Here is a 10,715-nt window from a genome sequence, read left to right as displayed (position 1 = left end):
TTTATTCTCATGAATTGAATATTTATTATGAGCATTATTTCCTTGTGAATAAAAGCCCTTTATGTGGTGTCGCTAAGACGCCCGACTGTGGCATCTCTTTTAAAGCCCTTTCTGTGATGTCGCCCCGACGTCCGACTGTGGCATTTCTTTTAAAGCCCTTTATGTGGTGTCGCTAAGACGCCCGACTGTGGTATTTCTTTTAAAGCCCTTTCTGTGATGTCGCCCCGACGTCCGACTGTGGCATTTCTTTTAAAGCCCTTTATGTGGTGTCGCTAAGACGCCCGACTGTGGCATCATTTCCTTATATTTATTTGTTCACCTTTCGGGGCGTCGCTTCAGACACCCGATCGGTCTTCATTTATGTTTTGTGGGATTTCAGGCGGACTACCACCGTTTCCCTTTTACTTACCTCGTTATGCTAATTTTTGAATGTACATTGGTGAATTAATCATGACGCATTCATGCATGCATTTGTTATATCTTACGTCCGAACTGTCTTGCGAGTACTTTCAAAGTACTCACTGGCTTGTTGATTTGGCCAGATGCTGACGAAGGCGATCTCATGGATGAAGAATTTGATGGCGAGTCCGACGCCTAGAGGAGTCCCAGTCAGTCTCGTACGACCCTGGATTTGGTCACTGTATTATATCCGCTTCCGCTACCAAATAAATTCATCGAGCCTCACCTCGATGCTCGATGAGATGACAGTTTTAGAGACTTGTATCTCACTCCCCGCTGTGTTTCTCCACCACCGCCCTATCCTCGAGTCAGTAGTATGCCTCCACACCACTGTGTCATGTCCGCCATTATGTATATTTATTGGCGTGCTTGTAATAATTTGGTTGAGCAACCGTAGTTCGACCCTGTAATATATTTTATGCTACTAGCTTATTGTATCAAGAATTTGTCTACCAGTGAGGAGGATTTCTCTCATACTGGACTCAAAAGATTGGTTTCTCAATAAATATTTTTATTGGAAAACCGGTCGTGACAAAGTCCCACGTTCTCCGCCTCTCTCCGAGTGATGACGACGAGGATGATGACGAGCAGGACGGCGGGAGCTTGCCCCCGATCCCGAAGAAGGACAGGACCGGGCTGATCTCCCGCGGGTCTGTCCCAGCTCCGAGGCGGACCGCAGACGCGCCTTCCGCTTCCAAGCTTCCCGAGGTTGACCCTTCCAGCCGGCTTTTGGGCTTCAAATTTGGCCGGAGGCCCCTCGAGCTCACTGGCGACGACTCGTAAGCGCTTGATTCTTGTCTTTATTTCTTGTTCTGCTTCTGAGGCTTGACATCCGCATCTCTTGGATAGGCTGGCGCCCGCAATAAAGAAGACGAAGGGAGCTCCTGAGGTTCCATCCGTGGCAGCGCCTCTGCCCGCAAAGGAAGGTGACCGCGACGCACGGGCTTCTCCTGCCCGGTCGTCCTCGCGAGGCCTGGCTGAGCCGGTTGGGGCGAGCTCAGCTCCCATGGCCCAAGTGACTCCCGAGGTGCCTTTGCCTGCTGCCACCACTTCAGCCGTTGGGGCGCAGCAAGCTCCGCCTCAGGATGTTGTGGTCGCGCTACCGCCTTCTCCTCCTACTCCACCGACTGCTGTCTCTCCGACTCCTCCTGCCGTTCTGGATCGTGCTGCTACTGAGCTGGACCGGCTGCGACAGGATCTTCTTGGCGCTGACCCTCGCTTGGTGGCCGGGCGCTTGGAGCTGGCTTCAGGATGGATTCGCTCCGACGCTTCGATTCGGGCGGCGCTGGTCCAGGCCTCGACGGCTTGCGATGAGGAGAGGCAGGCCATCCTTGAGGTGAAGGCTGCTCGTGATGCAGCCCTAGGGGAGGTGGTCGACGTCCGTGGTCGCTGCAAGGCGCTGGAGGACGAGCTGCAAGGCCTGCGGGACCAGCTCGCGAAAGAGGCCCGCCTTCGCCAAGAGCAGGAAGAAGGCGTGAAGGCTCGCGAGGAGGCCATCAAGGAGAGGGAGGTCAAGCTCAGGAGGCGCCGTGACCGCCTAGGCGCGCTGGAGCAGGAGTTGGGGGCGTGGAAGGTCGAGCTGGATGACAAGGCTCAGGTTCTTGCCGAGGACCGCGTGGCCTTCGCGGAGATGGAGGCGAAGGCTCGCTCCTCGTTGAGGACGCTTTACAACAGCGGCCTGGAGAGCCCGCTGGCTGGCGCCGAGGACAGCCCCGCCAAGCTGCTTCCCTTCCTGGTTCGCGCTCTTGAAGATGTCGCCCTTGGCCTTGGCCCCACGACCGAGGCCGAGGCGCGTGTCCTGTCTTCTGCAGCGCTAACGCGGGTCCTCACCCACATCTACCTTCGTGATCCCGGTGTCGACCTCGACAGCCTGCTGGAGCCAGTAAGCGGCGAGCGTGCCGCTGCCGCTGCCGAGGCCGTGAAGGGTCGTGCGGAGGCTCTGCTGGGGAAGTTCCGGGCCTTCAGCACCAAGCCGAAGCAAGGCGCTGCCGACCCCGCTGCTCCATGAGGCGAACCCACTCCGCGCTGCTCCACCGCCGACAAGTGACTCCGTTGTGGCTCCTGTCCTGCCTTTAATTCCTGCACATGTATCATGCCTCGGGGAGGCGTTTAAACTTGCGTTTGGCATTGAGATAACAGTGTGGACTGTAATATTTGCTTTTGAATTCCTTGAAATTTACGCTTTTCCTTCCTACTTGCTTATGTTCTACGCCGGCAGAGCCTGGCCCCGCGCATACCTCAGCCGTCGTTAGCCCCGACCGGAAACCAGGACGGGACCAAGGAGTGAGGGGCTACGTGACAAGTTAGGCTCTTGAGTCGCGATGCTCAGGAGTCCCCTTGGCGCACGAACAGCAAGTAGAGAGGTGTGATGTGGGTGGATCTACCGTTCTACGTCCGCAGAGCCCGGCCGCGCGCATACCTCAACCGCCGTTAGCCTTTCGGAACTAAGGAGTGAGGGGCTACGTGACCAGTTAGGCTCCTGAGTCGCGATGCTCAGGAGTCCCCCTTGACGCTCAAACGGCCTTCGTACCTTGGCTCCGCTCGGGGAGAGACACGCGACGAACCAGGCCCGGGGGGGCTGGCTGGGTGGCGTGCGTCTGGGCGTGACCCAGGCGCAGCCCCCGTGCCCAGCCCCCTCACGCGGCACTCCCGAGGGGAGGTGTTACAATGAGGCTAGACACTGAGCTCTGGGCTCCCTGAGGTTGATGCGGCCCGGGGGCCGCCCTCAGTTGTTTATCACCAGCGCGGAGCATAGCGCTTTCGTATGTGTACGGGCATAGCCGCTCCTCAGCAGTGTCGTCAGCCAGCACGGAGCATGGTGCTTCCACTGGTACGTGGGAGGGGGCTCCCCTCCGGGAGGAGCCCTCGGGGCATGTAGAGCCCCGCCCTGACACGTGGCTGGCACGGTAGGGCCTGGCGAGGTGTATCTGGGCACCCGTGAGCCAGCGCGGGACTCACGGGGCCCTACCTCTAGGTGGGTTGCACCTAGCACTGGGCCTTATCTTGTGATGTGTCCCTGCAAATTTGGTTAGATGCCGGCACTCTATGTCCTCGGGTCCCGGCCCTTGAGCTGGTCTCAGCCGTCGCTGGTATGCCAGGTCGCGATGCCGTGGACAAGGCCAGAGGGTGAGGGCTGGAGAGCCAGTAAGAGCCCTGAGTCATGATGCTCAGGTACCCCCCCTTTAACGTGCAAGTGGTCGGCATGGAGAATAAGAGGTGCCGTGGACAGGCATCAAATAATCAAGCATGGTGGGTCGAACGCATAGACGGAAATAAACGCAAAAGGGATACATGCCGCTGGGTCTGGCCCAAGCGACTTGGGGGATGATGCAGCCCAAGGGGATCCCCCAACAAGGTAAGCTAACAACATAAAATAAAAGGGATACATGCCACAGGGACGGACCCACGCGGCCTGGGAATAATGCAGCCCTGGGGGGCGCTCCTAGCTGGAAATGAAACTTGAAAGATGTCACCTGATGATGTTGAGGACGAAGGAGTGTTGGTGTAGCAGACTCGGTGGGCTGCAGAAGCCGATCCTCACGAGCCCCCAGGCCCAGGGGCCTCGGGAGGCTCCGGAGGCGCTGGTGGCTCCTCGTGGACCATCTCCATCTCCGTCAGGGCTGTGGAACGCCTGGCCTCTTGAGCCTTCATGATACCCCTCATGAGGCGCTGGTACGTGGCAGCCGCGTTCGGCAAGCCGTAAGGCATGCGAACATAGTTGTGGGGTGGACCTTCGCAGCGCCCCACTCGCGAGGGCCAGAGGCGCTCCAGAGAGGCGACTCGATTAAGGCCTGGTATGTCAATGCAGACGCGCAGCCCACCATCCTCGCCTGGATAGGGAGCCACAGCTGGTAGGCGGCGGCCGCCTTTCATGACTCTTGACTCCTGTAGCTCCTGAATGGCCTAGCTGACGAACTCCTGAGGGTCTGGCTCTCCTTGCCTTACTCCTTCTTGAGGGAAACGTGCTTCGAAACACGCCTCCATGTGGTGCCCAAGCGCCTCCCTCGTGACCTTAGCCAGGTTAGTGGCCTTCCAGGGGAGAGCCCCCGAGCCCTGCCTGAGGAGGGCGCCGGGCGCGCTTTCCTATGCGATGGAAGGAGGTTCCCCCTGGGCAGGCGCGGGCCCTGAGGGGCCAGGCCGGATGATGTCTTCTTCTTCTTGGGGGCGGTCTCGAGAAGCCTCCTGCTTCCGCGATCTGGGTCTTCCAGCGATGCGGCCTGAAAGGCTCGTTCTAGGGAACACACCGCGTCCTTCTCTTCACAGGGCACTATGATGACTCCGCCACTTCCTAGCATCTTGAGGACGTTGTAGCCGTGGTGAGTTACGGCCATAAACTTGGCAGTGCTGGGTACCCAACGATGGCGTTGTACGACAGGCGAATGTGAGCGACGTCGAAGTCGATGAGCTCGGCGCGGTAGTTGTCGCGTGCCTCGAAGGTGACGGGGAGGCGAACCTGCCCAATCGGGACCGTGGAGCCGTCGGTGACTCCGGAGAAAGGCTTGGTTGGCTAAAGCTGGTTGTAGGGCACTTGGAGATTGTTGAATGTTTCCGTGGACAGGACGTTGAGCCCTGCCCCGCCATCGATGAGGGTCCTGGTGACCACCACGTTGCTGATGATTGGGGAACAAAGCATCGGGAGGACTCCGGCTGTGGCCGCACACTTGAGCTGATCTGCTGAGCTGAACGTGATGGCGCACGTCGACCAGCTGAGAGGGTGCGTGGCTTCGAGCTTGGGGAGGACTGCATTCACTTCGTGGGCGAACTGCTTGAAGATGCGTTGAGAGGCTGGGGCTTGAGCCCCGCCCAGGATGCAGGCGATCGCGCGCGGCTCCTGAAGCCCCCAGCCCCCTCGTCCTGATGGTGGTCCTCGTTTCTCCTTGGCTGCGGCGGCAGCGGAGGGAGGCCTGCGTTGCCTTGCGGGCGATCCTCGCGAGGCTGATCCCTCCAGTCTCCCTCGCGAGGCGGGTCTTGCCAGCGATCCTCGCGAGGTCGATCGCGCCACCCTTGGCGCGGGCAGCGGTCTTCCCAGCGTCCTGCGTTCCTTCCTCCTCCTCGACCGTAGCCCTGGTCACCGCGGTCGGGGCGACGGCCGATCCTTCCTTCTCGCACGGCTCGGAGCTCTTGACATTCGTTGGTGTTGTGGGTGTGGAGGTCGTGGTACACACAGTACCGACTGCCCTTGGAAGATTCGGGCTGATCTCTGCCCTGCTTGGTGTCTGGTTCTGCCGCGAGGACGGCAGCCCCCTTGCGCTTCACATCCTTGGCCTTGGGCTTCTTCTCTTCTGGGTCTGCGGAAGGCAGCTCGAGGAGGGAGAGACGCCCTTCCTCAGCCCTGGCGCACTTGGTTGCCAAGTTGAACAACTCCGAGGAAGTGCACAGGTCTTCATGCATCGCCAGCTCCTCCTTCATCCTGACATCGCGCACGCCGTCGGAGAAGGCTGAGATGATGGCCTCCTCGGTCACCTTGGGAATCTTGAGGCGTGCGTTGTTGAAGCGCTGGATGTACTTCTGCAGGGTCTCTCCGGGTTGTTGCTTGATGCGGCGCATGTCGCTCACGGTGGGTGGTCGGTCGCGAGTACCTTGAAAGTTGGCGATGAAGCGGATGCGCATCTCGTCCCAGGAGGAGATCATGCCTGGAGCCAGGTTCAGGAGCCAGGTGCGGGCCCCGTCCTTGAGCGCCATGGGAAACCAGTTCGCCATGACCTTCTCGTCTCCGTTGGCAGCTTCGATGCCCAGCTCATAGAGCTCGAGGAACTCCGCAGGGTCGGCCGTGCCGTCATAACAAGGAGGCAGGTCTGGCTAGAACTTGCCGGGCCACGCGACACTGCGTTGCTCGGTGGTGAAGGCACGACAGCCTGCTGTGGCCACGGGAGGCCTTGGGTGGCGGAGAGCTTGGTCTTGCATGTCCCCACGCGCTGGAGCTGGGAGCAGCACGGGGTCTTGACGCGCGGGAGCAGGAGCATGGTTGCGACGTGCTGGAGCAGGGAGCGCCCGGGCAGCTTCTTGCGGGCGAGGGACTTCTTGGCAGCTCTGCTCTTGCCGAGCTAGCACCTGACGGAGCGGGTTCCGCCCAGGGGCCGCGCGCCTTGGAGCCATGGCGCCTTCTTGAGGAGGAGGCGGCTGGGGCACCCCTGGAGCTTCGTCGCCCACGCGGGGCGGGGTGCGGTGCAGCGGAACGGACGGCGCAGGAGAGCCCCCTGCGGCACGGACGAGCTCGGCGACGCGGTCGAGCCATTCTTCATAGACGTCGTCGACGGGACGGTAGCGCAGGAGCTCGTTTGCCACGATGAGCGCAGCTCGAGCCTCCATGGGTGCGCAGAGCGCGCGGGACGAAGAACCAGCTGGGGTGAGCGAGGGAGTGGCGGTGCGGCCGTCTTGCCGCATGGACGGATGCTGAGACGACGCTTGCTGCTCGTCACCCGCCGGGCCGGTGGCGGCGTTGACGGCAGGTGACGGGGAACGGCGAGGACGCCCGCCGACAGGAGCCGTCTGGGCGACGCGGGAAGCGAGAGCGGCCCGGCGCTCGGCGTGGGCCCGACAAGCGTCAGACATGGACGCGATGGTCGGAGGAGAACGGGGTGGTGGAAGACGAATTCCGGCGCACCCCTACCTGGCACGCCAAATGTCGGATTTCGGGTTCCGGCAGACCCTTGAGGTTCGAACACTGGGGTGCACGCGGAGATTTCTCCTTCTACCTGCCTGCACCCCTCCGCCTCGCTAAGATCTAAGCTATGGAAAGAACAACACAAGAGACACAGGGTTTATACTGGTTCGGGCCACCGTTGTGGTGTAATACCCTACTCTAGTGTGTGGTGTGGTGGATTGCCTCTTGGGCTGATGATGATGAGCAATACAAGGAAGAACAGCCTCGCGAGGGTCTGTTCTTGGCTGAGGGGATGAACTGCTAGGAGGAGTTCAGTCACCCTTCTCTCTCTCTCTGTGATGCTACTCGATCCGATCCCAGCTTGTTTCTGGGTTGGCCGATTCTCCTTTCTTGATTCCGATCCCTCTCCGATCTCCATCCCCCTACCCTGGGGGTGGCTAGTCCTATTTATAGGCAAAGGCCCTGGGCCTCTTTCCAAATATTGAGCGGGAAGGGCGCCAAAAATTAGCCATTTTGAAGGGGAACATCTGGTACACTTATCCTGACTAAAGTTGGTCCTCGCCTCCCAAAGGCTTTGGTGGTGACGCTGGTGAAAGTGCAACTATCCCCAGGTGGTTTTGGTAATTCATAACAACATATAGCTCATTGAGCTAATGCTATTCCAAGATGATTATTTCAGGAAAGCTCAATGATTGGCATGGCATGGATGTGAAAGTGGAACCCTCAAAATGATAAGGACAAAGGATTGGCTCAAGCTCAAAAGCTCAAGACTCTTCATTTTATATTTCAGTGATCCAAGATCACATTGAGTCCATAGGAAAAGCCAATACTATCAAGGAGGGATGAGGTGTTTCTTAATGAGCCTCTTGCTTCATGTGCTTAATGATATGCTCCAAAATCCTCAGCTACTTTCCCACTTCCACAAATGACCTAAACCCTAAGCCAAACTCGGTCCTACCGATTCTTTCTATCTGACGCCACCGAGTTTCACTTGTCATAAGCCACTGCCAAACCCTAGCAATTCGGTTCTACCGATAGGGATCTCGGTCTCACCAAGATGGGATTGCAAACTCTCTGTTTCCCTTTCGTAACTTTTCGGTCTCACCGAAAAGAGCGGATCGGTCCCACCGAGATTGCAATGTAAATTCAGTGTTTCCCTTTTGTAACTTTTCGGTCTCACCGAAAGAGCAAATCGGTCCCACCGAGTTTGCCTGACCAACTCTCTGGTTAGCTAATTACCAAATTCGATCTCACCGAGTTTGTGTAATCGGTCTCACCGAGATTACGTTATGCCCAAATCCTAACCATATCGGTCCCACCGAGTTGCATGTCAGTCCCACCGAAAATCTCTAACGGTCACTAGGTTTACATTTTCGGTCCGACCGAGTTTGTTGATTTGGTCCCACCGAGATTGGAAAACTGTGTGTAACGGTTGGATTTTGTGTGGAGGCTATATATATCCCTCCACCTCCTCTTCATTCATGGAGAGAGCCATCAGAACACATACACAATTCCCACTCATATGTTCTGAGAGAGAACCACCTACTCATGTGTTGAGACCAAGATATTCCATTCCTACCATATGAATCTTGATCTCTAGCCTTCCCCAAGTTGCTTTCCACTCAAATCTTCTTTCCACAAAATCCAAATCCTATGAGAGAGAGTTGAGTGTTGGGGAGACTATCATTTGAAGCACAAGAGCAAGGAGTTCATTAGCTACACACCATTTGTTACTTCTTGGAGAGTGGTGTCTCCTAGATTGGCTAGGTGTCACTTGGGAGCCTCCGACAAGATTGTGGAGTTGAACCAAGGAGTTTGTAAGGGCAAGGAGATCGCCTACTTCGTGAAGATCTACCGCTAGTGAGGCAAGTCCTGTGTGGGCGATGGCCATGGTGGGATAGACAAGGTTGCTTCTTCGTGGACCCTTTGTGGGTGGTTGCTTCTTCGTGGACCCTTTGTGGGTGGAGCCCTTTGTGGACTCGCGCAACCGTTACCCTTTGTGGGTGGAGCCCTCCGTGGACTCTCGCAACCGTTGCCCTCTGTGGGTTGAAGTCTCCATCAACGTGGATGTAGGATAGCGCCACCTATCCGAACCACGGGAAAAACATCTGTGTCTCCAATTGCGTTTGAATTCTCCAAACCCTTCCCTTTACATTCTTGCAAGTTGCATGCTTTACTTTCCACTGCCAATATACTCTTTGCATGCTTGCTTGAATTGTGTGATGATTGCTTGACTTGTCCTACAATAGCTAAAATCTGCCAAGAACTAAAATTGGGAAAAGGTTAAGTTTTTATTTGGTCAAGTAGTCTAATCACCCCCCCTCTAGACATACTTTCGATCCTACAAGTGGTATCAGAGCTTTGGTCTCCATTTGCTTTGATCTCCATAGCTTTTGGTGGTCATAGCCTTGGTTTCACAACCTAGGAGAGTATGGCGTCTAGCGAGGGAAATTATCACCGTAGAGGTCCTTACTTTGATGGTACTAATTTTGCTAGTTGGAAGCATAAAATGAAAATGCATATTCTTGGACATAACCCCGCCGTTTGGGCTATTGTGTGTGTTGGTTTGCAAGGTGACTTCTTTGATGGGAAAGAACCAAACCATGAAGCTACCGTGGAAGAGTTAAAGATGTTGCAATACAATGCTCAAGCTTGTGATATTCTCTTCAATGGATTGTGCCCCAAAGAATTCAACAAAATCAGCCGTCTTGAGAATGCAAAGGAAATTTGGGACACTTTGATTGATATGCACGAAGGTACCGACTCCGTCAAGGAATCCAAGTTGGATGTGCTTCAAAGTCAACTTGACAAGTTCAAAATGAAGGATGGTGAAGGTGTCGCTGAAATGTACTCTAGGCTTGCTCTCATCACAAATGAGATTGCCGGCTTAGGAAGTGAAGAGATGACCGATAGATTCATCATCAAGAAGATTCTAAGAGCCTTGGATGGAAAATATGATACCGTGTGCACATTGATCCAAATGATGCCCAATTACAAAGATCTCAAGCCAACGGAGGTGATTGGAAGAATTGTTGCTCATGAGATGTCACTTAAGGATAAAGAGGAACTTCACAACAAATCAAGTGGTGCCTATAAAGCCTCATGTGAAGCCCCTACATCATCAAGTGAGAAACAAAACTTCAATGAAGAATTGAGCTTAATGGTGAAGAACTTCAACAAGTTCTACAAGAGTAGAAGCAAAGATAGAAGCTTCAAGTCAAGGTCCTACAATGACAAAAGATCTTCTAGTCGAGAGCGAAACTGCTACAGTTGTGGAAGACCCGAACACTATTCCAATGAGTGTACGGCTCCCTACAAGAGAAGAGAAGATTCTCCAAAAAGAAGAAGCAAAGAATCACCACCAAGAGAGAGAAGGAGTAGAGATGATCGTTATGAACGAAGATACTCACGGAGAAGCAAGGATTCAGAAAGAAAGGAAAAATCATCAAGGATCTACACAAAACGAAGACATCAAGCTCATGTTGGTGAATGGGTATCCGGCTCCGGCTCCGACTCCGACAGCCACTCCGAGAGAAGTTATCACTCCGACTCTGAAGATACTCAAGATGAAGGTGTTGCCGGTCTAGCACTTGTGTCAACCAACTCCTACGACATATTTGACTCACCAAATTAAGGAATTGGAAGATGCTTC

Source organism: Triticum dicoccoides, chromosome 6A (assembly GCF_002162155.2).
Source record: "Triticum dicoccoides isolate Atlit2015 ecotype Zavitan chromosome 6A, WEW_v2.0, whole genome shotgun sequence".
Lineage (NCBI taxonomy): Eukaryota > Viridiplantae > Streptophyta > Magnoliopsida > Poales > Poaceae > Triticum > Triticum dicoccoides.
The sequence above is the reverse complement of the archived record's forward strand: the minus strand, read 5'-3'. Positions refer to the sequence as shown.